Genomic DNA, 25,485 nt, shown 5'->3' with positions numbered 1-25,485 from the left:
TGTAACAGTTCAATCAGATGCTGAGTGACTGTTACATTATGATCCACAGTTATGGGGTTTGACCTATCACTTCTTTCATACTGGCTTTGTACATGTGAGAAATGTCAAGCTGCACCTTGACTTGGGTTCCATGTAACCATAATTTTACATAGAATTGAAAAACAAGTCCGTTCAGAAGTTGGAAGGCAAGGGCATGCCATGTCCAGCAAGACTATGTCTAGTAAAGACTACCAAACTTTGGTTTGAGTACAGCTTTGCTTTTTAATGGTATTACATGAGTGATTAAATCTAAGTTACTGTCATAAAAAGTGACTGACTACAAAGTTTAGCAGCCTTTGCATATCAAATGGCTTTTAATTATGTGAATTGGATAATAAATATATTAAGGAAGACGCGATACTGCATTTGGCCTTGTATTTATTAATCACTTATTTTTTGACACTGGCACTAAGTTCACAATACTCAACCACTTTCTTACAACTGCTCCCATTACCATGTCAGAATAAGTACAAGAAAGGATCTAACATAAAACTGAATTACTGAAAGAAATGTCCACAGTTAGAGCTATGAAAAATAAAACTGAAAATGATGTAAACAAATGAAAGAAATTTTTTAAAACTCTCTAGGAACAAACAATATATTAACAAATATCTGCTTCTTTCCATGTTATGGTTTAAAATTTTCAGTTGGCAGAATGCAATGTTATAACTGACTCAGTTTGTAGTGAGTTACTCTGGCTTGGAAAATATAGGATACAAAGTTTGCTTCTTCATGTACTGTGCCAAAATCTTAAGTGGCATAACCAGTACAAACTTGATGACACAACCAGATCAAGATGTTGCAACCTCTTTCTTCATATGCTCCATACTGTACAACAAGTTTCACTGAGAAGCAATCTGAAAAGATGTAATTGAGCAATTTAAACAATGCAGACTCAGACTTTAAGTCATAAAGAGTAGATATTCTTAAGTCTCCTTAATTACTAGTTATATTCTTCTTCATAACAAATAACGAATTTACTTCATAGGTTATACACAAGATGTTACCTCAAACTCAAAAACAAAGAAAATTTTTTTGATCTTTCAAGCTGACTTGGTGAACTAATAAATTCTGGATGTTACAGTTTGCAGACATGTTAATGTTGACCTTTTACATGATATTTCAACAGCTTCCTTACCTATCTTCTACAGATATGTTGAGCAGCTGCTCACTGTCTGATCTCCATTCAAATTTTGGTTTGTCATTGTCGTTTTATACACTAGTTTAACAGCTCCTACCTGTCCCCTTCAAATTGTTTATTCATTTAGCACATAGCAGGATGATGGTAACACATGTTACAGATATAAAACAACAGTTGTAATGAAAAACACAAAGAAACAAAGTGCACACCTCTTGCATTAGTGGTACAATAGTTTATAACATATAATTTTTCAGTTCAGTCAACAGCATCCGGAGTCGGTCTGGAGACTCTAATTACAACTGCACTGCCCTCTCAAGTTGAAAAGAAAGCCCCTGCATATTCAATAGCTTGTGTGGATTCTACTTGCTGCTTCCCACATAGATACGGGATATTGAAGCCTGCTGTTTAGCAATCGTGTTACAGGTTAATTTGTACTCCTGGTGGTATTTGCTGAACCCATTTTGCTCTCATTTATGATGTATAACAAGAAATAGTGCTTCTCTTGTTAGGAGAACAAATATACGTCTTTGAGCTGTGACCTCTTTAGTTACAACAAATACAATGTTGCTTATGTTGGGCATGCAGTGCGGCAGTTGTGGTTCTCATTCAAAGTCGGCACGTCATTAAGGTAAAGGTGCTGTAATAAGTGTACTGCCGCATGTGCAAATAATGTTTAAGGTGAAATCAAACAATGGAAAATCCAGGATGGAATAATGACCTGTATTTTTGCAAATTTTTCGTTCCTATTTCTATGCCATTCAAATATTTTTATGAGGTTTTATTCACCACCATGGATCACTGCTCCTTCCATCTGCATCAATACACAAAAGTTTCCTTATCCTTGGCCAGAAACCAGTCCCACATACTGTTCCTGTGTTGTTACTTGGCTCATGGAATCCCCCCAAATGGCTTTACAATCAACTTACCCATTTCTGGCTGGAACACCTCCTTCCACAATGACCTCCATCTGTTCAGATTCTTCCAATCCTTAACCCTCAACGGCATAACCGTGTAAAACTATGTCAATCAGGCCCAAACTTCCTTGCAATACCTTCTCTCCATCTGTACAAAGTTCCTGCTATGCAATCTCTAATTCCTGGATCCCATATCACAAATTGAAACTCTTGCCCTCCAGGAACTAAAGCATCATGCACAATGCCACATCAAAAATCACTCTGACCTGCACACCTCCAACTCCCACCATGGATTACCACTATCCACCATGTCTACAACAACCTCCAAACCTCCCCCACATCCCTTCATAGTGACAAACTCTGCCTTACAGAACTACTACATTTGCCCCACTGTCAAACGCTCTCTCCCACTTCCTTACAGAATCCAGAACCTAAACAGACCTGAAACACAGTCATGAACCTTTCCTCAAAAAGTCTTAGCTCCGTAGAAATATCAGCCCTTTCCAAGGGCCTCACCTTTTGCCACACTCCCTGATTTAATCATGCAGGACTTGTTAAAGAACTCTCCTTCTCCTGGTCTCTACTATGGAAACACTTTTTCGCCACCAACCCTACCAATAAGACTCAACCAAAGACCAATATTGAACCCTGCCTGACACAATTCACTCCTCCATTCAACCGTGTTCTAGCCCCACTGCCCCAAATCACCTGCTGATAACTTTCCAGAATTTCTTAACCTCAAATCTTGCCTCACCATCATTCCCCAAATCCCTCTACATGCAAGCTACTCTTATACCTGCAGAAAGAACCGCAATCCACCATCTAAAAACTGATCCTGACCTTACAATCCTACTTGCTGACAAAGGCTGCACCAACGTTGTTTTGAACTGCAAGAACTACCTGGCAGAAGGACTTTACCAGCTGCCAGAGTCATCCACCTACAAACCTTGCCACAGTGTCCCAGTCCAGAAATCCAGCATGATGTCCAGTCTCTCTTCAAATCCTTAGTACCACCCCAGAACCTGCGCCGGAGTCCATCTCTCTCCTCATCCATACCACTCCCCCCACTCCTACCTTCTACGTGCTTCATAAAGTCCATAAAGACAACCACCCAGGATACCCTATTGTGGCCGGTTACTGTGCCCCCACAGAGGAATCTCTGCTCTCATACAGCAGCCTACCACCCACCCTCTACCGTATTACATAAAAGATACCAACCATTTCCTCTACCGACTCTACACAGTTTCTATTCCTTACCACATGGTGCTCTGCTCGTCACTAATGATGCCACCTCCCTTTACATTACCACCCCTAATGCCCATGGCCTTACCACTATTAAAACACTACCTTTCCCAACACTCGTTGAATTCCATATCTACAGCCTCCCCCATTAGTCACAATGATCAACTATTTCCTCACACACAATTACTTCTCCTTTGATGGCATCACCTACAAACAAATCTTGGGTATGGCTATGAACACCAGCTTGGCACCACTCTATGCCAACCTATCCATGGACCATCTAGAGAAATCCTTTCTAACCACCCAGAATCCCAAGCCCCTCACCTAGTTCAGATTCAATGATGATCTCATCATAATCTGGATTGACAATGAGGACACCCTATCCACATTCCTCTAGAACTACAACATATTCTCCTCCACTCACTTCCATGGTCCTCCTCAACCAACAAGCCACCTTCCTCAACGTTGATCACCACCTCAAAGATGGCTACATCAGTACCCCCGCCCCTATTAAACCTGTTGTTTTTGTTGTTGTTGTGGTCTTCAGTCCTGAGACTCCTTTGATGCAGCTCTCCATGCTAGCCTATCCTGTGCAAGCTTCTTCATCTCCCAGTACCTACTGCAACCTACATCCTTCTGAATCTGCTTGGTGTATTCATCTCTTGGTCTCCCTCTATGATTTTTACCCTCCACGCTGCCCTCCAATACTAAATTGGTGATCCCTTGATGCCTCAGAACACGTCCTACCAACTGATCCCTTCTTCTAGTCAAGTTGTGCCACAAACTCCTCTTCTCCCCAATTCCGTTCAAAACCACCTCGTTAGTTATGTGATCTACCCATCTAATCTTCAGCATTCTTCTGTAGCACCACATTTCAAAAGCTTCTATTCTCTTCTTGTCCAAACTATTTATCGTCCATGATTCACTTCCATACATGGCTACACTCCATACTAATACTTTCAGAAATGACTTCCTGACACTTAAATCTATACTCGATGTTAACAAAGTTCTCTTCTTCAGAAACGCTTTCCTTGCCATTGCCAGTCTACATTTTATATCCTCTCTACTTCGACCATCATCAGCTATTTTGCTCCCCAAATAGCAAAACTCCTTTACCACTTTAAGTGTCTCATTTCCTAATCTAATACCCTCAGCATCACCCAATTAATTCGACTACATTCCATTATCCTCATTTTGCTTTTGTTGATGATCATCTTATATCCTCCTTTCAAAACACTATCCATTCCATTCAACTGCTCTTCCAAGTCCTTTGCTGTCTCTGGCAGAATTACAATGTCATCGGCGAAACTCAAAGTTTTTATTTCTTCTCCATGGACTTTAATACCTACCTTTTTCTTTTGTTTCCTTCAGTGCTTGCTCAATATACAGACTGAATAACATCGGGGAGAGGCTGCAACCCTATCTCACTCCCTTCCCAACCACTGCTTCCCTTTCATGCCCCTCAACTCTAATAACTACCATCTGGTTTCTGTACAAATTGTAAATAGCCTTTCGCTCCCTGTATTTTACCCCTGATACCTTCAGACTTTGAAAGAGAGTATTCCAGTCAACATTGTCAAAAGCTGTCTCTAAGTCTACAAATGCTAGAAACATAGGTTTGCCTTTCCTGAATCTAGTTTCTAAGGTAAGTCGTGTGCTCAGTATTGCCTCATGTGTTCCAAAATTTCTACGGAATCAAAACTGATCTTCCCCGAGATTGGCTTCTACCAGTTTTTCCATTCGTCTGTAAAGAATTCGCGTTAGTATTTTGCGGCTGTGACTTATGAAACTGATAGTTCGGTAATTTTCACATCTGTCAACACCTGCTTTCTTTGGGAATGGAATTATTATATTCTTCTTGAAGTCTGAGGCTATTTTGCCTGTCTCATACATCTTGATCACCAGATGGAGGAGTTTTGTCAGGACTGGCTCTCCCAAGGCCATCAGTAGTTCTAATGGAATGTTGTCTACTCCCGGGGCCTTGTTTCGACTCAGGTCTTTCAGTGCTCTGTCAAACTCTTCATGCAGTATCATATCACCCATTTCATCTTCATCTACATCCTCTTCCATTTCCACAATATTGTCCTTAAGTACATCGCCCTTGTATAGACCCTCTATATACTCCTTTCACCTTTCTGCTTTCCCTTCTTTGCTTAGAACTGGGTTTCCATCTGAGCTCTTAATATTCATACAAGTGGTCCTCTTTTCTCCAAAGGTCTCTTTAATTTTCCTGTAGGCAGTATCTATCTTACCTCTAGTGAGATAAGCCTCTACATCCTTACATTTGTCCTCTAGCCATCCCTGCTTAGCCATTTTGCACTTCCTGTCGATCTCATTTTTGAGAAGTTTGTATTCCTTTTTGCCTGCTTCATTTACTGCATTTTTATATTTTCTCCTTTCATCAATTAAATTCAATATTTCTTCTGTTACCCAAGGATTTCTACTAGCCCTAGTCTTTTTACCTACTTGATCCTCTGCTGCCTTCACTACTTCATCCCTCAAAGCTACCCATTCTTCTTCTATTGTATTTCTTTCCCCCATTCCTGTCGATTGCTCCCTTATGCTCTCCTTGAAACTCCGTACAACCTCTGGTTCTTTTAGTTTATCCAGGTCCCATCTCCTTAAATTCCCACCTTTTTGCAGTTTCTTCAGTTTTAATCTACAGTTCATAACCAATAGTGTGTGGTCAGAGTCCACATCTGCCCCTGGAAATGTCTTACAATTTAAAACCTGGTTCCTAAATCTCTGTCTTACCATTATATAACCTATCTGAAAAATTCTAGTATCTTCAGGGTTCTTCCATGTATACAACCTTCTTTCATGATTCTTGAACCAAGTGTTAGCTTTGATTAAGTTATGCTCTGTGCAAAACTCTACCACGCGGCTTCCTCTTTCATTTCTTAGCCCCCCAATCTATATTCACCTACTATGTTTCCTTCTCTCCATTTTCCTACTCTCGAATTCCAGTCACCCATGACTATTAAATTTTCGTCTCCCTTCACTATCTGAATAATTTCTTTTATTTTGTCATGCATTTCTTCAATTTCTTCGTCATCTGCAGAGCTAGTTGGCATATAAACTTGTACTACTGTAGTAGGCGTGGGCTTCGTATCTATCTTGGCCACAATAATGCGTTCACTGTGCTGTTTGTAGTAGCTTACCCACATTCCTATTTTTTTTATTAATTATTAAACCTACTCCTGCATTACCCCTATTTGACTTTGTATTTATAACCCTGTATTCGCCAGACCAAAAGTCTTGTTCCTCCTGCCACCAAACTTCACTATCAAACCTACCAGCCACTAAAATACCTCCACTTTAACAGATGCCACCCATTCCATGCCAAAAAGTCCCTTCCATACAGCACAGCCACTCGTGGCCATCATATCTGTAATGACAAGCAGTCCCCCTTGAAATATACCAAGGATCTCACTGAGGCCTTTGTAGACCATAACCACCTTTCCAACCGTGTACAAAAACAGACGACCCGTGCTTTATCTCTCCAGTCACCCATTACTACCAAAGTACCCCCCCCCCCCCCCCCCCCCCCCCCGTCTCCCGTGTGGCCACCAAAGGAGCATTCCCCTCGTGGCTCATTACCACCCAGAACAGGAACAACTCAAGCACATTCTCCACCAGGGTTTTGACTAACTCTTGTTGTGCCCTTAAATGTGGAATATCCTACCTACTATCCTTTCTATCCCTCCCACAGTGGTACTCCGCCACCCACCAAACCTACACAATATTCTCGCCCATCCCTACACAACTCCTGCTACCAACCACTAGCCTCATGGCTCATATCCCTGTAATCGACCAGATGCAAAATGTGTCCCTGCATCCTCCCACCACTACCTATTCCAGTCAGGTCACAAGCATCACCTATCCCATCAAAGGTAAGGCTACCTGTGGAATCAGTCATGTGATGTACAAGCTAATCTGCAACCACTGTGCTGCATTCTATTTGGGCATGACAACCGACAAACTGTCTGTCTGCATGAATGGCCACCAACAAACTGTGGCCGTGAAACAGCTGGACCACCCGCTTGCTGAGCATGCTGCCCAACATGATATTCTACATTTCATGACTGCTTCAAAGCAGGAACTCCTCTGAAATATATTCCATATTCCTGTAACTCTCCTGGCCTCAACCTTCATCAGTCATTGCCTTTTACCCACCTCTTCCCTTCCCTGTTCTCATTCCAGCTTCACACAGCCCTCTATTCCACCAATGCACCCACAGTCCTTTTACTTCTCCCCTTTTCAAGAACCATTAAATAAGTTGTGAAAAGAGGTTGTTGATATGTTAACAGGAAAGCACAATAAGTTATAAATGAAGTAAGGGGCACACAATCAACGATCAGAGCAGAGGCTGACCAATTAAAATTGAAGCATGACATAGATGGAGAGTCTGTTAAAGTCACATTCAGTCTCAATGGAAAGTAAAATTACATGACACGAACATGAAAGTAAAGGTGGATTGTTCACAGCAGAAGAAGGCACTCTTTAAGATCGTAATTGGCACACAGAAACAATGCATGAATCTGGCCAATCAAGTTGAAAACATGTAGCAACTGACTTTAAACAAACGTGTGATATTGTGCTACAAGAAAAAATCAGTAACATGGTACAAGAGAAATGTCACATTCTGCTGAGTGCAGCACCAAGCATGACTGTTGACACCAGTACAAACACATTCAAATGTTGTGAAATCAACCAAGTCAAGCATGACCTACCATTCCTTTCATTTAACAGTTTCAGCATTCTTTCTCAACACTGCTGCCAGAGAAACAAAAATAGATATTTGTGTGCATAATTTGAAAGACAGTGCACAAACATAGGGCATGAGAGTCACTGATAGTCACAACAGTTTCACTGAATTTCAGATAGCCTCCTTGAATAAATGTTGGTTTGTTGAACAACAGCGGGCAGGTAAGTCAGAATTACTGACACTGTCACTGTATCCAACGGCATTACCATTTGTGAGTTTTTGCGAAAGTATTGGAATTGTAACAGATATCTTGGTGAGGTTGTTTAAGACACAGGCCGTGTAGAGATTCTTATTCAGCGATTAACACTGCATGTCTGTGAGAAAATAGCTCTCACGAGATACAAAAACATCAACAATATATATTTTATCGTACAGTGAATTGAAGCTCTTGACATCAAGAAAAGACCATCATTCTGACATGAGAAACAGAGACAGCATCGAAACGGTGAAATAGTCAAAGATCGCAGGTGACAGTATGATAGAGAGCAAGGATATCATGAATTTCAGAGTAATGATGACCATGAGACTTGACATCAATCGCTGCAATAGGAAAGAAATGATAACGTAGTTCCATGTTGGAATTCGCAGGAAAACTGTGTTTAGTTTTAGATGCAACAGACTACCAAACTGAATGTGGAGACATGGGGTCACCTATTACATAACAAAAAATGCACACAGACAATGGACACGATATTATGGAAGGCTTATTAAGGAAAGATGAGCACTGTACTAACAACACCAACAAACCAGTTGTTACTGCTATGTATGCACATGTTGACAGCTTACTGGATTCTGGCTTGGAGGAGAGTACAATTGCAGAGAAGTTATTTCAAGAACTCCATGATCATGGAACTACACTTATATTTCCAGTAAAAATATTGGGTTGTTTGGGGGAAGAGACCAAACAGCGAGGTCATCGGTCTCCAGTAAATATATTCAAGAATTTTAATGGCACCTGAGAATTGAAGCAAGCCAATCAGAGATCAAGTTCTGTTGATGTATCACATTCTGGGAGATTTTCAGCAGTCAGTTTTTGATGTTCTGTTTTTAAGCATGAGAATCATCCTTGGTACCAAATGGATGACAGAAAGATGTCGCCAATTAGATTTTGTAGGAGGATATGCTAGTGTAAAGAATGAAGATTTGCTTTAAAAGAATTTTACATGAAGACTGTGAAGGCAATGTGTACACCAACTTTCATTTTGGTAGCGTGAAAAAAAGGAGTGGTAGTAGCGACTCCATAATTTTGAGGGGAAGATAATGATGTGAAGTCACACAATAATGTAAATGATGTTGCTACAAATATTCAAGTGAAACTAAATGAAATAATACAACTTATTGAGCATCAAAAGGAAGAGTTGAGACAGGTATTGTGGTTCCATCAAGGTGTATTTTCATCTCAGCCCAGAATAATGAGAGGGTGTGTTTATAAATTAAAAGTACAACCCCAAGAATCACTTTATATGAGATCTTACTCTGTTGCATCAGCCAAGAAACCAGCAGCTGACAAAGAAGTTCAAAGAGTACCAGATATGGGAATCAACCAGTGTCAGATAGTGAGCATTGTAGCTCCATACATGCAATAACAAAGCAAGATGGTAGTAACAAGGCTGTATTGCATGCCAGGTGTTAAAACTAATGACCTTGCAACTTGAGTGCCCATGCACAATGTGTGGTTCTTGTCTGTCTGCGTCATGGCACTGAGGCTGCTCCCTTGATCTACCCATTCACTACCGCTGTGCATGAGCAGGTGCGTGTGGATACGCTGTAACAGCTGTGCTGCTTGCTTGGAGATCTACCAAACTGACACCTACTGTCATCCACCGCAAATGCTGCTGCTTCTGAGTCAAGAAAAGTGTGCAAGCAGCTGCTGGGAAGACCAGACCCTCTTTTCTCCCATGTATGTCAGATGACATGTCAGCCAAATTACATACTTCACCCACTTTTTGGTGGAGTCAAGTGCATTCCACAATGCACCACGCACTTCACAGTGCATCCCCTGACCACTACTACATTGTGTCTCCTTTGCGACAATACTCTCAAGCAAAAACTATATACAATAAAGTGTGTGAAGTGTTTAAAAGCAGAGCATGGTGAAACAATGAATTATATTTAGTATCATGAAAGTGCATCAATATAAAAAGGTAATGTTCTGTTTTTGAAGGTATTTTTTTCTGATGTGACAGTCTTATCTAAATACAGTATAATGTAATGATTTAATAATCCTGTTTGATTACATCTCCACTTATCTTGTTCTACTATGACTTGTATACTGCTGCATGGCATTTTCTACATCTTTTGATCTCCCTTTTTTCACACACACACACACACACCCACACCCACACACACACACACACACACACACACACACATACACACATACACATATATATACACACATAAGTGCTGCAACGTGACGTGGCATGGACTCGTCTAATGTCTCAAGTAGTGCTGGAGGGAACTGACAGCATGAATCCTGCAGGGCTGTCCATAAATCTGTAAAAGCACGTTTCAAGGCATCCCAGATATGCTCAACATGTTCAAATGTGTGTGAAATCTTATGGGACTTAACTGCTAAGGTCATCAGTCCCTAACCTTACACACTATTTAACCTAAATTATCCCAAGGACAAACACCCACACCCATGCCCGAGGGAGGACTCGAACCTCCGCCGGGATCAGCCGCACAGTCCATGACTGCAGCGCCTTAGACTGCTTGGCTAACCCCCTCGGCCCAGATATGCTCAATATTGTTCATGTCTGGGGAGTTTGGTGGCCAGTGGAAGAGTTGAAACTCAGAAGAGCCAGCGGAAGAGTTTAAACTCAGAAGAGGGTTCCCGAAGCCACTCTGTAGCAATCCTGGACCTGTGGGGTGTAGCACTGTTCTGCTGGAATTGCCAGTGTCTGTCAAGAATGCAAAATGAACATGAATGGATGCAGGTGATCAGACAGGATGCTTACGTACATGTCACCTGTCAGAGTCGTACCTAGAACTACCAGGGGTCCCATATCACTCCAACTGCACCCACCCCACAACACTGCAGAGCCTCCACCATCTAGAACAGCCCCCACTGACATGCAGGGTCCACGGATTCATGAGGTTGTCTCCATACCCATACACGTCCATCCGCTCAATACGATTTCAAATGAAACTCGCCCAACCAGGCAACATGTTTCCAGTCATCAACAATCCAATGCCAGTGTTGATGGGCCCAGACAAGGCATAAAGCTTTGTGTCATGCAGTCATTAAGGGTCCACAAGTGGGCCTTTGACTCCGAAAGCCCATACTTATGTTTCATTGAATGGTTCACACGCTATCACTTGTTGATCGCCCAGCATTGAAATCTGCAGCAATTTGCGGAAGGGTTGCACTTCTGTCATGCTGAACGATTCTCTTCAGTCGTCGTCGGTCCCATTCCTGCAGGATCTCATTCGAGCCGCGGTGATGTCAGCGATTTTATGTTTTACCTCGGAGATGCTGTGTCCCATTGCTTGTGCACTGACTATAACACCACTTTCAAACTCACTTAAATCTTGATAACCTACCATTGTAGCAGTTGTAGCACCAGTAACCGATCTAAGAACTGCACCAGACACTTGTCGTCTTATATAGGTGTTGCCAACCGCACCACCTTCTTCTGCCTGTTTACATACTTCTGTACTTGAATATACTTGTCCTTCCCATTTTTTTCGTGCTTCAGTGTATATAGAAATAAAAAGGCCAGTCAGCCTTTTAAGTCTGTAGAGATCCAATACTGCTTTCATCTTACCTGACAGCATACCAGACCGAGTGCTTACATAGAAGTAACTGAATGTGTTTTATGGAAATGGCCTTTGTATACTAATTACTATCTCTGCAAATGCTTATCTTCTTGTTTATTTAATTGTGGTTACAGCTTCAAACTCATACCCGCCTTTTTCCTTCTATGACTGTTCCATAGGTAAGTTTTCTATGTATGTGTACGAGAGGTATTCAATAAGTACAGCAACACATTATTTTTCTTGGCCAGTTTCAGTACAAAAAAATTGGAATTTCTTGTGGGGCACCATGGAATATTCCTGTTTCAGTTCTTACAGTTTCATGAAGCTCTGATAGGTTAAAGCACTACCAGTACCCTTCAGAATGGTGTATGTAAGGGAGGTGCGTTCCAAGCACAGAGCTGTCATTGAGCTTCTTTTGACACAAATCAGAGCATCGCAGATATTCAAAGGCACTTGTAGAATGTCTACAGACACATGGCAGGGAACAAAAGCATGGTGAGTCATTTGACAAGGCATACGTCATCACTGCAACAGTGTCATGTAAACCTGTCCGATCTCCTGTGTGCTGGGTGGCTGGACACAGCTGTGACTCCCGCAATGTTGGAATGTGACGACACTCTCATTCAAGATGATTGACAGATCACAATCAAACACCTCACTGCTCAAATGGACATCTCTGTTGGTAGCGCTGGCACACTCGTCCAACATTTGGAGTACTCAAAGGTGTGTGTCCTCTGGGTTCCCCACCAACTAACAGAAGACCATAAAGAGCAATGGAGGGCCATCTGTGCAGAATTGCTTGCATGTTACAAGGCTTGGCAAACATCATCACATGCAATAAAATATGGGTTCATCACTTCGAACCGAAAACAAAATGGCAATCCGTGCAGTGGCATCACACCACCTCTCCTCTGAAGAAAATGTTCAAAGTTGCACTGTTGGCTGGTAAAGTCTTAGCACCACACTTTTGCTTGATGTACTCCCTCACTATGCACCGATCAACTCTGAAGTGTATTGTGCTCCCCTCAGGAAACTGAAAAAACATCTTCACGTGTTCTCTGCCACAAAAGTGAAATAACGACCTTCTGCTTCTCCATGACAACACAAGGCCTCACACAAGTCTGCGCACCTGAGAGGAGCTCACAAAACTTCAATGGACTGTCTACCCTACAGCCCAAATCTCGCACCTTCTGACTTCCATCTGTTTGGCTCAATGAAGGATGCAGCACTCTGCAGGAAGCAGTAATGGATGATGGGGAGGTTATTCATGTAGCAAGAAGTTGGCTCCAATGCAGACCAGTAGAGTGGTACCATGCAGGCATACAGATCCTCCCAGTGAGGTGGCATTAGACCATCACATTGATTGGAGGTTATGTTGGAAAGCAGGGTGTTGTAGTAAAACAAGGGTGCAATGTTATTGTGTATTGGAATGCTGAATAAAACCAATCTGCTTTCAGTGAAAAAAAAAATTTAAAAAAATGTGTGTGTGTGTGTGTGTGTGTGTGTGTGTGTGTGTGTGTGTGTTTCCTTGGATTCACACATGAGGAATTCAAGGTTGAAAATTTAAGAGTTTCAACGTGTGAGGCATTGCTGTGACTCTTTCACTAGAAGAGCAAATATAGCCCCTGTAAGCTGTGGCAAAGTGTGGCGAAACCTCTCTGGTTTTGGGCAAGCAGTCTGGCAGTTATGGTTGTCATTCAGAGTTGGCTGTTCTGTTGCTCCTGTAGTATTACGCAAGCAAAATGTAAACTACAGCCAAGACCTAAGATAAACATATGCCTGATATGCCTGCATGCTCTGCTTAACGACTCAGGTGAGCAGGTGCTCAGGTGTACAGGCACTCTGAGAGAAAGTGAGGTGCTGTAACACCAGCATAAAGAGTAAACATGAGGCAGGTCAGCTGTCAGAACCGGAAACCTTCGAGTACTCTATGTAGGGAAATCCCAACTAGAAACTCTGGATACAAGAATGAAGCATACATGGACATGGAATCATCTCAGAGCCCAAAAAAAAAATAAGTTAGAAACAAGGGGAGAGCAGGTGCACAGCACGGACCAAAATGAGAAAGGACTTAGAGAGGGGCATCAAAGTCACTATCGAGCAGTTTAGGTGCAGACCAGTACAGGAGGAGATGTGTAATCAGTGAGCATCAAGCAGTAACTGGAGGCAGCGGAAGGGGCGGCAGCTACGAGGTGTGACCACGACAGTTGTGGATGGAGCGACAGAACTTCACCTATGATAAGACAATAGTTCAGTGACACAGGTTCTACTAGCAGATAAGGAGCAAATGTTTGATGTACCTTTTCACTGTTAGTGTTGAACAAAGACAGTTGGCCGTTGTCTCAAAACAGTTGTGTCTCATATTCAGATGCTAACAGGAACAAGTAGTTACAGAAGCACTTTTCTCCTATGGAATAATCCAAGTGTCCACTGAGTAAATAGATGGCAGAATGAGTGGTGGTAATTGCATTTGTGTCTGAGTTAGGTTTGTATGGTAGCACAGCTAATAGAGGAATCAGATGCGAAGTGGCTCTGATCTCTTAGTTGTAATAGAAGAGCATAAAAGTCAAAGGTGCTCCAGATGATACAGCTAGATATATACATGTGTTAGTGGGTTTAATGGTTAGACACATCACATATATAAATGTGTTTAAAGTTAAATAAACTGGTTTAAAGAGAATTACCAATTTCCATACCACCTTGCTACCTGGACAGACCAGGCAGCACCCCTGTCAGGCTCCTCTTCTTCCTATGCCCACCAGAACTACCAAACCTAAGCAACCAAGGAGGCTCTACTCCCTCTCGATTCTGTTCTTAATGATAATTAATGAAACAAGCCAACTCCCTTGACGTCAACATCCTGACTGCACCACGCAGGCCACACCAACCCTATACTGGTACATTAAATCCTGTTCCCGGAGCAACAGTGCATTAAGATAAAGATGCCAAAATATGTGTTTGGGCACATGTGTGAATAAAGTTCAACATTAGAGTGAGTGTAAGAAATATCATCCTAAAATGAATCGTTTTAGAACGCAAGGTGTTATTAGAGTCCTGTGGGGTGATTTCATTATTCCGACTTCATAACTGTCACCTAAAAGGGTACTAATAAATCAATAGTTGCATCCTAATCTGATGCATTTTCTGAACCTCATCACCAGTAATCAGATGTTATTACTTAGTCAATAAGTCTTTGTTAAACAGGAGAGGTCTTATTATCAGTTAAGTGAGACAAAGGAGGAGGAAGTGATCTCTCACATTTCTGCAGCAGATCTTGTTTCTGGGAGATGTAGCACTTGGAATACAGGCAGGTTTTCCAGTATCTCTTATCGTCATGTAGTAAAGCTTCCCAACTTCAGGTGGTAGTATGGCTTAGAGTTGGGAGATCATCTGTGAATATTCTTTCAGTTTCCTCTATGGATTTTCTGTATTGGATAAGTCGTCATGTGTGCAAATTTGTTGATTTTAGTCTGTAGAATATCTACAATACATAGGTTGAAAATAACTTTGCAAGTGCAGACTCCTGTGTGAATCCATTCTTCAGAGTTCTTTGGACACTGTTTTTTTTAATATCTAGGATGTCTTGGAAGCATATTATTTAGTAGGTGAGCTGGAGTTCTATGGCGATCACTCTCAGGAACTTCAAAACATGCCCCTCCTCCACTCAACATCATAAGCACTAGTTAAATCAGCAACTACTAAAGATTTTATCCTAGCCTTCTTGAAAGCCTGTTTCAATTAAAGTTGTGAGACTGAGATTCTAGAAAAAATTCTAACAGCAGAGGGGGCAGTGAAGCATCTAGAGGTAACCGTGGATGCGAAACTACACTGTTCCAAGGCGAAAGGTCCTCTTATGTGCACTAGAATGTCCTCTGGTACATATGCGGTCTAAGTCCCATGAGTATGTGCCAGATATACACCACCATAATAAGACTTATTACAGCTTATGGGGCTAAAGTGTAGTAGACTAAAGTGGAACAGAAGGTGGCTGATCTGGAGCTCAAGAAGGTGCAGACGAGCCTGCTTAGCCGTAAAAGCCAGATGGAGGTAAAGCTGGACATGGCCCTGTTACATCTTTGGGTTATGACAGTGGTAACAGCAGCAGGGGCATACTGGTTAAAAACTGTTAATAACTGGAAACCTTTACAACATCCAGAATATCACACCAGTATAATGAAAGTGGTAAATAAAAGACTGGTTATGCTGGCTGATTAAACAATAACCTCCAGCTTCTTCAATAAACCTTTCAAGGTAACAACTGGCATTAGGACCAGTGGAAGAATAAACCACAATTTCATTAAGGAAACATAGTCTGGTTTACAGATGAGTCAGAAACAGATAAAGGTGCTGGGGTTGGGTATATGGAGTACAGTCTAGAGAGAGTAATCTCTCTAGGGAAGCTGGTCATGGTATTCCAGGCAGAAATATCTGGCTATCAGCCTGTGCATGGAGGAAAATATGCATACATGCTGCAAGGATTATGGATTCTATATTCATTCAAACAGCCAACAGCTCTGAAATCTCCATCAGCATCTGTGATGAGACCAAAGATCATTGTAGAAACCATGAAACCCTTGTCAGGTTAGCTGAAAGCAACAGGGTAAAGCTGCTGAAGGGTGCCTGGTCACTGAGGAATGAGTGGCACTTAATAAGCTGATAGGCTGGCCATGACAGGTGCAACAACTTCATTTGTTGGACTGGAATCTGTCCTAACCATCACTAAGGTGACGATAAAATCAAAACCGCATAGCTGGTTTAGCAGGCAGCATGCAGAACATTGGACTAAGATCCAAAAACGAAAACATGGGAAGCTAGCAATTCTGAGGCCATGTTTCAAGAGAAGTTTTGTAATCCTGGGGTTGGACAGGATATAGATTGAACTCATGGTAGAGTTAATGACTGGTGTCGGGAACTTTAAAAAGCAGCTGCAGGCGTTGGATATTGAGAAAGAAGCCCAAAAGTGTAGACTGTGCTCAGGGGTATGAAAGGCACCACATTTTATCTTCCAAGGTAAATCCTTGGAGGCCAAAAGACACAGCAGATTTGGTCATTAATTCTTGAAGAAATTGCTTCTAATAAAGAACTAGTCAAAAGTCTCCGATATTCTTGAAGGGTGTTGGCTGGATTCACTAGAATTTTATTTAAAAAATTGAGCTTAAAAATGTAATGAAACATACCGGATACAAACAGAAGCAGCCTATGTTATTAAAAATATGATTAAGCCAAAGTGGTATCACCATCAGATATAAACCAAGTTAGCTTCAAGTCACTGAACAGGCATAATAATACAGGAAAGATGTTGTTGTTGTTGTGGTCTTCAGTCCTGAAACTGGTTTGATGCAGCTCTCCATGCTACTCTATCCTGTGCAAGCTTCTTCATCTCCCAGTACCTACTGCAACCTACGTCCTTCTGAATCTGCTTGGTGTATTCATCTCTTGGTCTCCCTCTACGATTTTTACCCTCCACGCTGCCCTCCAATACTACATTGGTGATCCCTTGATGCCTCAGAACATGTACTACCAACCGATCCCTTCTTCTGGTCAAGTTGTGCCACAAACTTCTCTTCTCCCCAATCCGATTCAATACTTCCTCATTAGTTATGTGATCTACCCATCTAATCTTCAGCATTCTTCTGTAGCACCACATTTCAAAAGCTTCTATTCTCTTCTTGTCCAAACTATTTATCGTCCATGATTCACTTCCATACATGGCTACACTCCATACTAATACTTTCAGAAATGACTTCCTGACACTTAAATCTATACTCGATGTTAACAAACTTCTCTTCTTCAGAAACGCTTTTCTTGCCATTGCCAGTCTACATTTTATATCCTCTCTACTTCGACCATCATCAGTTATTTTGCTCCCCAAATAGCAAAACCCCTTTACTACTTTAAGTGTCTCACTTCCTAATCTAATTCCCTCAGCATCACCCGACTTAATTCGACTACATTCCATTATCCTCGTTTTGCTTTTGTTGATGGTCATCTTATATCCTCCTTTCAAGACACTATCCATTCCGTTCAACTGCTCTTCCAAGTCTTTTGCTGTCTCCGACAGAATTACGATGTCATCGGCGAACCTCAAAGTTTTTATTTCTACTCCATGGATTTTAATACCTACTCCGAATTTTTCTTTTGTTTCCTTTACTGCTTGCTCAATATACAGATTGAATAACATCGGGGATAGGCTACAATCCTGTCTTACTCCCTTCCCCACCACTGCTTCCCTTTCATGCCCCTCGACTCTAATAACTGCCATCTGGTTTCTGTACAAATTGTAAATAGCCTTTCGCTCCCTGTATTTTACCCCTGCCACCTTCAGAATTTGAAAGAGAGTATTCCAGTCAACATTGTCAAAAGCTTTCTCTAAGTCTACAAATGCTAGAAACGTAGGTTTGCCTTTTCTTAATCTAGCTTCTAAGATAAGCCGTAGGGTCAGTATTGCCTCACGTGTTCCAACATTTCTACGGAATCCAAACTGATCTTCCCCGAGGTCGGCTTCTACCAGTTTTTCCATTCGTCTGTAAAGAACTCGCGTTAGTATTTTACAGCTGTGACTTATTAAACTGATAGTTCGGTAATTTTCACATCTGTCAACACCTGCTTTCTTTGGGATTGGAATTATTACATTCTTCCTGAAGTCTGAGGGTATTTCGCCTGTCTCATACATCTTGCTCACCAGATGGTAGAGTTTTGTCAGGACTGGCTCTCCCAAGGCCGTCAGTAGTTCCAATGGAATGTTGTCGACTCCGGGGGCCTTGTTTCGACTCAGGTCTTTCAGTGCTCTGTCAAACTCTTCACGCAGTATCATATCTCCCATTTCATCTTCATCTACATCCTCTTCCATTTCCATAATATTGTCCTCAAGTACATCGCCCTTGTATAGACCCTCTATATACTCCTTTCACCTTTCTGCTTTCCCTTCTTTGCTTAGAACTGGGTTTCCATCTGAGCTCTTAATATTCATACAAGTGGTCCTCTTTTCTCCAAAGGTCTCTTTAATTTTCCTGTAGGCAGCATCTATCTTACCTCTAGTGAGATAAGCCACTACATCCTTACATTTGTCCTCTAGCCATCCCTGCTTAGCCATTTTGCACTTCCTGTCGATCTCATTTTTGAGACGTTTGTATTCCTTTTTGTCTGCTTCATTTACTGCATTTTTATATTTTCTCTTTTCATCAATTAAATTCAATATTTCTTCTGTTACCCAAGGATTTCTACTAGCCCTAGTCTTTTTACCTACTTGATCCTCTGCTGCCTTCACTACTTCATCCCTCAAAGCTACCCATTCTTCTTCTATTGTATTTCTTTCCCCCATTCCTGTCAATTGCTTCCTTATGCTCTCCTTGAAACTCCGTACAACCTCTGGTTCTTTTAGTTTATCCAGGTCCCATCTCCTTAAATTCCCACCTTTTTGCAGTTTCTTCAGTTTTAATCTACAGGTCATAACCAATAGATTGTGGTCAGAGTCCACATCTGCCCCTGGAAATGTCTTACAATTTAAAACCTGGTTCCTAAATCTCTGTCGTACCATTATATAATCTATCTGAAATCTGTCAGTATCTCCAGGCTTCTTCCATGTATACAGCCTTCTTTTATGATTCTTGAACCAAGTGTTACCTATGATTAAGTTGTGCTCTGTGCAAAATTCTACCAGGCGGCTTCCTCTTTCATTTCTTTGCCCCAGTCCATATTGACCTACTACGTTTCCTTCTCTCCCTTTTCCTACTACCGAATTCCAGTCACCCATGACTATTAAATTTTCGTCACCCTTCACTATCTGAATAATTTCTTTTATTTGATCATACATTTCTTCAATTTCTTCGTCATCTGCAGAGCTAGTTGGCACATAAACTTGTACTACTGTAGTAGGTGTTGGCTTCATACCTATCTTGGCCACAATAATGTGAAGATATAAAAGCAAAATACCAACCTACGAAATGAAGTTCTTGAGGAGTATGTCAGCAGATCAGAAAGTACTCATGTAATGAAATAATCACTTTTCCTCTCAAAAAATGGATTTTTTTAAGAAAACACACTTTTCCAACATTGTAAACATATTTAACATCTACAATAATGATGGAAGCTGAAGAAATTAATTAAAATATGTGCCACAACTGGGACACAAACCTGGGTCTTCTTGCTTACTAGGCAGAAACACTAACCATTACACCACCACAGTACCATGGTCAACACTGCTGCACAAACTACCAAAGTCGAATGCCCTCCCCAAAGGTGAGACTAAAATGACTCAGGCAAAATTTAATTATAAGATCTAAAATATTTAAATTTTTCTTTATTCTCTCATACTTACTACTAGTGAGGCACAAAGCACATGATGAATGTGGGCAGATGTAATAGGCTCCAATCACATCAAGATCCTGCCCCATAATTGGTCTTGCGAATGAAAGTATGCAGCACTATGTGGATCAATGAGAGCACTGTAGGTGACAACAAAAATAACAGATCAACATCTGCAATGAACTGTAATGTTGTTTTATTTTCATTCACGTTAGAAACTTTGTGAGGCATTACACCATGACATTCTCAGTGAACTTTATTTCAATAATAAGTGTTGTATGTAAAAACTGATCTTGTTACTATACTCACTATCATCTACTTAGGGCCACATTCCTTTCCAGTAATTGAATGCCTGATTATTGTTGTTGTTGTTGTTGTTGTTGTGGTCTTCAGTCCAGAGACTGGTTTGATGCAGCTCTCTATGCTACTCTATCCTGTGCAAGCTGCTTCATCTCCAACTAACTACTGCACCCTACATCCTTCTGAATCTGCTTTGTGTATTTATCACTTGGTCTCCCTCTACAATCTCTCCGATACTAAATAGGTGATCCCTTTATGCCTCAGAACATGTCCTACCAACCAATCCCTTCCTACCAACTGATCCCTTCTTCTAGCCAAGTTGTGCCACAAATTCCTCTTCTCCCCAATTCTGTTCAGTACCTCCTCATTAGTTACGTGATCTACCCATCTAATGTTCAGCATCCTTCTGTAGCACCACATTTCGAAAGCTTCTATTCTCTTCTTGTCTAAACTATTTATCATCCATGTTTCACTTCCATAAACGGCTACACTCCATACAAATACTTTCAGAAAAGACTTCCTGACACTTAATCTATACTCGATGTTAAAAAAATTTCTCTTCTACACATACGCTTTCCTTGCCATTGCCAGTCTACATTTTATATCCTCTCTACTCTGACCATCATCAGTTATTTTGCTGCGCAAATAGTAAAACTGATCAACTGTTTTAAGTGTCTGGTTTCTTAAACTAATTCCCTCAGTATCACCTGATTTAATTTGACTGCATTCCATTACCCTCATTTTGCTTTTGTTGATGAACATCTTATATCCTCCTTTCAAGGCACTACCCATTCCGTTCAGCTGGTCTTCCAGATCCTTTGCTCTCTCCGACAGAATTAAAATGTCGTCAGCAAACCTCAATGTTTTTATATCTTCTCCATGGATTTTAATTCCTACTCAAAATTTTTCTTTTGTTTCCTTTACTGCTTGCTCACTATACAGATTGAATAACATTGAGGATAGGCTACAACCCTGTCTCACTCCCTGCCCAACCACTGCTTCCCTTTCATGCCTCTTGACTCAACTGCCATGTGGTTTCTGTACAAATTGTAAATAGCCTTTCACTCCCTGTTTTTCACCCCTGCCACTTTCAGAATTTAAAAGAGAGTATTCCAGTCATCTGTGTCAAAAGCTCTCTCTAAGTGTGCAAATACAAGAAACGTAGGTTTACCTTTCCTTAATGTATCTTCTAAGACAATTTGTAGTGTCAGTATTGCCTCACATGTTCCAATATTTCTACTGAATCAGAATTGATCTTCCCCCGAGGTCGGCTTCTACCAGTTTGTCCATTTGTCTGTAAAGAATTCATTTTAGCATATTTGCAGCCATGACTTATTAAACTGATAGTTCGACACATTTTCACACCTGCTTTCTTTGGGATTGAAATTTTTATATTCTTCTTGAAGTCTTAGGGTATTTCACCTGTCTCAAACACCTTGCTCACCAGATGGTTGATTTTTGTCAGTGCTGAGTCTCCCATGACTATCAGTAGTTCTAAGGGAATGTCGTCTACTCCCGAGGCCTTGTTTTGACTTAGGTCTTTCAGTGCTCTGCCAAATTCGTCACGCTGTATCATATCTCCCATTTCATCTTTGTCTACGTCCTCTACCATTTCCATAATATACATCACCCTTGTATAGACCATCTGTATACTCCTTCCACCTTTCTGCTTTCCCTTCTTTGCTTAGAACTGGGTTTCCATCTGAGCTCTTGTTACTCATACAAGTGGTTCTCTTTCCTCCAAAGGTCTCTTTAATTTTCCTGTAGGCAGTGTCTATCTTACCGCTGGTGATGTATGCCTCTGCATCCTTACATTTATCCTCTAGCCATCCCTGCTTAGCCATTTTACACTTCATGTTGATCTCATTTTTAAGACGTTTGTATTCCTTTTTGCCTGCTTCATTTATTGCATTTTTATATTTTCTCCTTTCATCAATTAAATTCAATATCTCTTGTGTCACCCAACAATTTCTACTCGCCTTTTTACCTACTTGATCCTCTGCTGCCTTCACTATTCCATTTCTCAAAGCTTCCCATTCTTCTTCTACTGTATTTCTTTCCTCTGTTCTTGTCAATCATTCCCTAATGCTCTCTCTGAAACTCTCTACAACCTCTGGTTCTTTCAGTTTATCCAGGTCCCATCTCCTTAAATTCCCACTGTTTTGCAGTTCCTTCAGTTTTAATCTACAGTTTATAACCAATAGATTGTGGTCAGAGTCCATATCTGCCCCTGGAAATGACTTACAATTTAAAACCTGGTTCCTAAATCTCGATCTTACCATTACATAATCTGTCTGAAACCTTCCAGTGTCTCCAGGCGGCTTCCACATATACAACCTTCTTTCATGAATCCTAAACCAAGTGTTAGCTATGATTAAGTTATTCTCAGTGCAAAATTCTATCAAGCGGCTTCCTATTTCGTTCCTTACCCCTATTCCATATTCACCTACTACTTTTCTTTCTCTTCCTTTTCCTACTATCGAATTCCAGTCCCCCATGACTATTAAATTTTCGTCGCCTTCACTATCTGAATAATTTCTTTCATCTCATCATACATTTCATCCATCTCTTTGTCATCTGCGAAGCTAGTTGCCATAAATACTCGTACTACTGTGGTAGAATTTTGCACAGAGCATAACTTAATCATAGCTAACACATGGTTCAAGAATCATAAGAGAAGGTTGTATGCATGGAAGAATCCTGGAGATACTAAAAGGTAGCAGATAGATTATATAATGGTAAGACAGCGGTTTAGGAACCAGGTTTTAAATTGTAAGACATTTCCAGGGGCAGATGTGGACTCTGACCACAATCTATTGGTTATGAACTGTAGATTAATACTGAAGAAACTGCAAAAAGGTGGGAATTTAGGGAGATGGGATCTGGATAAACTGACTAAACCAGAGGTTGTACAGAGTTTCTGGGAGAGCATAAGGGAACAAATGCCAGGAATGGGGGAAAGAAATACAGTAGAAGAAGAATGGGTAGCTTTGAGGGATGAAGTAGTGAAGGCAGCAGAGGATCAAGTAGGTAAAAAGACAAGGGCTAGTAGAAATCCTTGGGTGACAGAAGAAATATTGAATTTAATTGATGAAAGGAGAAAATATAAAAATGCATTAAATGAAGCAGACAAAAAGGAAAACAAACACCTCAAAAATGATATCGACAGGAAGTGCAAAATGGCTAAGTAGGGATGGCTAGAGGATAAATGTAAGGATGTAGATGCTTAACTCACTAGGGGAAATTAAAGAGACCTTTGGAGAAAAAAGAATCACTTGTATGAATATTAAGAGCTCAGATGGAAACCCAGTTCTAAGCAAAGAAGGGAAAGCAGAAAGGTGGAAGGAGTATAGGAGTATATAGAGGTTCTATACAAGGGCAATGTACTTGAGAACAATATTATGGCAATGGAAGAGGATGTAGATGAAGATGAAGATGAAATGGGAGATATGATACTGCGTGAAGAGTTTGACACAGCACTGAAAGACCTACGTCGAAACAAGGCCCCGGGAGTAGACAACATTCCATTAGAACTACTGACAGCCTTGGGAGAGCCAGTCCTGACAAAACTCTACCACCTGGTGAGCAAGATGTATGAGACATGTGAAATACACTCAGACTTCAAGAAGAATATAATAATTCCAATCCCAAAGAAAGTAGGTGTTGACAGATGTGAAAATTACCGAACTATCAGTTTAATAAGCCACAGCTGCAAAATACTAACGCGAATTCTTTACAGATGAATGGATAAACTGGTAGAAGCCAACCTCGGGGAAGATCAGTTTGGATTCTGGAGAAATACTAGAACACATGAGGCAATACTAACCTTACGACTTATCTTAGAAGAAAGATTAAGGAAAGGCAAACCTACGTTTCTAGCATTTGTAGACTTAGAGAAAGAGCTACTGCCAGTAAGCCATTTATCTTTTAATAATGCATTTAAATATCCTTTCCAAATAAACATGTCTGAGTTTTAATGATATCAGATGATTACTTTCTTTATTCATTATTATTTTGTAAGTGCATTGTCAGAAATATGTGTCAACCCTCTGCTGCCACACCTACAGCCAAATCGTTGTGTGTTCATTATTGTCCACATTATTGATCAGATAGTGGACAGACACTGCCCAATTGGGCTGATCTCCATATTAATTAGTTTCTCTTTGAGTTATGTGGTACATCTTTTGGTTCCATATCTTATGTGAGTGGTGGCACTGTTTTAGGTATTACACAAAATCCAAATAAGCAGGAAGGAAGATTGGGTTTAATGCCCCATCAATATCAAGGTCATTAGAGACAGAGCACAATCTTGTACTGTGTCAGGGGTGGGAAGGAAATCGGCCGCACATTTTCAAAGGAACCATCCCGACATTTGCCTGGAGCAATTTTGGGGAAATCATGGAAATACTAAATCTGGATGGTGAGATGCAGTTTTGAACCATCATCCTCCCAAATGCAAGTCAAGTGTGCTAACTACTGCACCACCTCTCCCGGTCCAAGTAACTAGAAAGGTCATGAATAGAACAGGTTGTTCTCTGAAATGACTTGTTGTACACTTCTCTCCACTAACAATTCGACTATTCTTGACAGAATTAAATTAAATTAAATTGATAAGGCATATGGGATCCTGGTCATATTATCACATTACGTGATAAGTAAGTGGGGAGGTGAGAGTAGCAAAGCAAAACCTGAAATTCTTAACTCCAATTTCAAATGTTCCTGTAGGAAGGAAAACCCATGAAGATTAACCTCGCACAAATGAAAAGTTTTAGTGTAACTGGTGTTCAAAACAGCTCACATCGTTAAAATTGAACAAAGCTCCAGGGCCGGATGGAATCCCCCTATCATATTCTATACTTAATTTGTAGCTGGCTTAACCCCTCTTCTAACTATAATCTATTGTAGAGCCCTCAAACAAAAAACCATGGCCAGCAGTTGGAAGAAAATACTGGTCACACCAGTTTACAAGAAAGGTAATAGAAGCAATCCACAAAACTACCATCAATGTCCTTGAC

General features: G+C 40.8%; 1 protein-coding gene and 1 long non-coding RNA gene across 3 annotated transcripts in view; one reads left to right on the top strand and one right to left on the bottom strand.

Annotated features, from left to right (window-relative positions):
* Window positions 1-400: 400 nt before the first annotated feature.
* The window catches only part of LOC126267026 (CDAN1-interacting nuclease 1), a 136,728-nt gene continuing 111,643 nt past the window's right edge, over window positions 401-25,485 (bottom strand). The window contains exons 8-9 of one of the 2 annotated variants that reach the window (XM_049971805.1): window positions 20,184-20,310; window positions 401-896 (exon numbers count right to left, since the gene is read on the bottom strand). The gene's annotated coding sequence lies outside the window, so the exon portion shown is untranslated. The remainder of the gene's footprint in view (window positions 897-20,183; window positions 20,311-25,485) is intronic. The other variant, XM_049971804.1, reaches the window with a different exon arrangement.
* Window positions 4,804-25,485, top strand: part of LOC126267027 (uncharacterized) — a 166,984-nt gene continuing 146,302 nt past the window's right edge. The window contains exon 1 of the long non-coding RNA XR_007548957.1: window positions 4,804-5,331. This is a non-coding gene — a long non-coding RNA (uncharacterized LOC126267027). The remainder of the gene's footprint in view (window positions 5,332-25,485) is intronic.

This window comes from Schistocerca gregaria, chromosome 4, assembly GCF_023897955.1.
Source record: "Schistocerca gregaria isolate iqSchGreg1 chromosome 4, iqSchGreg1.2, whole genome shotgun sequence".
Lineage (NCBI taxonomy): Eukaryota > Metazoa > Arthropoda > Insecta > Orthoptera > Acrididae > Schistocerca > Schistocerca gregaria.
Note: the sequence above shows the minus strand (reverse complement) of the source record. Positions and strands in the feature narration are given on the sequence as shown.